The sequence below is a fragment of the Galeopterus variegatus genome, unplaced genomic scaffold (assembly GCF_000696425.1).
Source record: "Galeopterus variegatus unplaced genomic scaffold, G_variegatus-3.0.2 Scaffold3839, whole genome shotgun sequence".
Taxonomy (NCBI): Eukaryota; Metazoa; Chordata; class Mammalia; order Dermoptera; family Cynocephalidae; genus Galeopterus; species Galeopterus variegatus.
Genome location: NW_007729950.1, coordinates 92,821 through 97,000, shown reverse-complemented (window position 1 = coordinate 97,000; position 4,180 = coordinate 92,821).

Genomic DNA, 4,180 nt, shown 5'->3' with positions numbered 1-4,180 from the left:
GTTGTTGCAAATGGTAATATTTTGCTCTTTTTTATAGCATTCTTTTTTAATATCCATTGTGTAGATGTACCACAGTTTCGTTATCCATTCATCAGATGATAGACATTTGGGCTGGTTCCAACTCTTGGCTATTGTATATAGAGCTGCAGTAAACATTGGAGTATAGGTATCCCTTTGGCATGATGATTTATTTCTGTTCCTCTGAGTATATTCCCAGCAGGGGAATTGCTGGGTTATCTGGTAGATCTATCTGTAATTGTTTGAGGAACCTCCATATTATTTTTCATAAAGGCTGCACCATTTTTCAGTCCCATCAACAGTGGATGAGAGTTCCTTTTTCTCTGCAACCTCTCCAGCACTTATTGTTCTCAGTCTTTTCAATGTTAGCCATCCTAACTGGACTGAGATGGTATCTCAGTGTGGTTTTGATTTGCATTTCCCAAATGTTGAGTGATATTGAACATTTTTTCATGTGTCTATTGGCCATTTGTATATCTTCCTTTGAGAAATGCCTGTTCAGCTCCTTTGCCCATTTTTTAATTGAGTTATTTGGTTTTTTGTTGTAAAGTTGTTTAGTCCCTTGTATATTCTGGATATTAATCCTTTGTCAGATGTATATTTTGCAAATATTCTCTCCCACTCTGTTGGTTGTTTTTTTACTCTGTTGATTGTTTCTTTTGCTGTGCAGAAGCTTTTTAGTTTGATATAACCCCATTTGTTTATTTTACCTTTAGTTGCCTTTTATTTTTGGGTCCTATTCATGAATTCTGTATCCACTCCTATTTCCTGGAGTGTTTCCCCTATGTTTTCTTTAAGGAGTTTTATTGTTTCAGGATGTATATTTAATTCTTTAATCCATTTTGTGTTGATATTGGTATATGGTGAAAGATAAGGGTCTAGTTTCATTCTCCTACATATGAGCATCCAGTTTTCCCAGCACCACTTGTTGAAAAGGAAATCTCTTCGCCAGTATGTAGCTTTGCTGCCTTTGTCAAATATCAGATGGCTGTAGGTATGTGGATTGATTTCTGGGTTCTCTATTCTATTCCATTGGTCTGTGAGTCTATTTTTATGCCAGTACCCTGCTGTTTTGATTATTATAGCTTTGTAATATAGTTTAAAGCCAGGTAGTGTTATGCCTCCAGCTTTATTTTTTTGCTCAGGATTGCTTTGGCTATATGTGGTCTTTTGTTGTTCCATATAAATGTCTGGATAGCTTTTTCCATCTCAGAGAAAAATGTCATTGGAATTTTGATGGGGATTGCATTGAATCTGTAGATCACATTGGGTAATATGGACATTTTCACAACATTGATTCTTCCAATCCAAGATCATGGGATGTCTTTCCATCTTTTTGTGTCCTCTTTAATTTCTCTCAACGGTGGTTTGTAGTTCTCTTCATAGAGATTTTTCACATCCTTGGTCAGCTTTATTCCTAAATATTTTATTTTTTTGATGGCTATTGTAAATGGGCTAGCTTTCTTGATTTCTTTTTCTGCATGTTCAATGGTGGATTATGGAAATGCTACTGACTTTTGTGTGTTGATTTTGTAACTTGCAACTTTGCTGAAATCATTTATGAACTCTAGGAGTTTTTTAATAGAAGCTTTAGGCTGCTTAATATATAGGATCATATCATCTACAAAAAGGGACAGCTTGACTTCATCCTTTCTAATCTGGATGCCCTTTATTTCCTTCTCTTCTCTGATTGCTCTGGCTAGTACTTCCGACACTACATTGAATAGGAGTGGTGAGAGTGGGCATCCTTGTCTAGTTCCCGCTTTTAAGGGAAAAGCTTTCAGCTTTTCCCCGTTCAGGATGATATTGGCAGTGGGCTTATCGTATATGGCTTTAATTATGTTGAGATACTGTCTATGCCTAACTTGCAGAGAATCTTTATCATGAAAGGATGTTGAATTTTGTCAAATGCTTTTTAAGTGTCAATAGAGATGATCATGTGGCTTTTCTTTGATTTTATTAACATGGTGTATCACATTTGTTGATTTGCATATGTTGAACCAACCTTGCATCCCTGGGATGAATCCCACTTGATCATGGTCTATAATTTTTTGTATGTGTTGCTGTATTCTGTTAGCCTGTATTTTATTGAGGATTTTTGCATATTTATTCACCAAGGATATTGGCCTGTAGTTTTCTCTTTTAGTTGTATCTTTACCTGGTTTTAGTATCAGGGTGATATTTGCTTCGTAGAATGAGTTTGGGAGAATTGCCTCTGTTTCAATCTTTTGGGACAGTTTGTAGAGAATTGATATCATTTCCTCTTTGAAGATTTGGCAGAACTCTGCAGTGAACCCATTTGGTCCTGGGCTTTTCTTTGTTGGGAGCCTTCTGATAACAGCTTCAATCTCTTTTATTGTTATTGTCTGTTCAGATATTCTATATCTTCTTGGCTCATTTTTGGTAATTTGTATGCATCCAGAGATTTATCCATTTCCTCCAGATTTTCAAATTTGTTGGCATATAGATGTTTATAGTAGTCTCGAATGATTCCTTGTATTTCAGAGGTATCAGTTGTAATATCACCTTTTTCATTTCTAATTTTTGTTATTAGGGTCGTCTCTCTTCTTTTTTTTGGTTAGTCTTGCTAATGGTTTGTCAATTTTATTTATCTTTTCAAAAAACCAACTTTTTGATTCATTGATATTTTGTATTGTTTTTGGGTTTCAATTTCATTAAGTTCTGCTCTGATCTTAATGATTTCTTTCCATCTGCTAACTTTGGGTTTGTATTGTTCTTGTTTTTCTAGTTCTTTAAGATGAAGTGTTAGGTTGTTCACTTGCCATCTTTCCATTTTTCTGAGGTAGGCATTTAATGCAATAAATTTCCCCCTTAGTACTGCTTTTGCAGTATCCCACAGGTTTTGGTATGATGTATCATTGTTTTCATTAGTTTCAATAAATTTTTTGATTTCCTGTTTGATTTCCTTTTGGACCCATATGTCATTAAGTAGAATGCTGTTTAATTTCCATGTGTTTGTATAGTTTCCAGAATTTTTTTGGTTATTGATTTCTTATTTTAAACCATTGTGGTCTGAAAAAATACATGGGACAATTCCAATTTTTTTGAATTTGCTGAGACTTGATTTGTGAACTAACATGTGATCTATCCTGGAGAATGATCCATGTGCTGGTTGGAAGGATGAATATTCTGAGGTTGTTGGATGGTATGTTCTGTAGATATCTGCCAAGTCCAATTGGCCTAGAGTGTTGTTTAGATCTTGTGTTTCTCTACTGTTTCTTTGCCTAGATGATCTGTCCAATATTGATAGTGGGATGCTATTACGTACGGTATTAGTGTCTATTTCCTTCTTTAGGTCTAATAGAGTTTGCTTTATAAATCTGGCTGCTCTGACATTGGGTGGATATATATTTATGATTGTTATGTCTTCTTGATGGGTCAATCTTTTATCATTATGTAGTGGCCCTCACTATCTCTTTTTATGGTTTTTAGTTTAAAGTCTATNGTTATTTGTTTTTTTACTCTGTAATTGCTTGAGTTCCTTGTATATTATGGATATTAATCCCCTGTTGGATGCAGTTAGCGAAAATTTTCTCCCAGTCTGTAGGTTGTCATTTAAGTCTGTTGATTGTTTCCTTTGCTGTGCAGAAACTTTTTAGTTTGATATACTCCCGTTTGTTTTTTTCTTTTGTTGCCTGTGCTTTTGGGCAATGTTCATAAAGTCTGTGCCCAGACCTAGATCCTGAAGTGTTTTACCTATATTTTCCCTTAATAACTTTAGCTTGCTGCCATCTGATATTTGACAAAGGCAACAAAAACCTACATTGGGGAAAAGATCGCCTCTTCCATAAGTGGTGCTTGGAAAATTGGATATCCATATGCAGAAGAATGAAACTAGACATTCATCTCTCACCATATACTAAAATAAACTCAAAATGGGTTAAAGACTTAAGTATTGTTAAATGTTAAATGTTGGTATTCTGTCTCTCTCATTTTGGAGGTTGGCATGGAGATCTGAACTCCATGTTATAACACTGCACTCTAACCAACTGAGCTAACCAGCCAGCCCAGAATTCTTTTATTTATTTATTTTTTTTGAAGCAGAGGTAAGAGAATTTGCTTTTTTAAAAATATTTTTTAGTTTTTTAAAATTTAATTTAATTTAATTTTACTTCTCAAAATACATTGTACTTGATTTTCA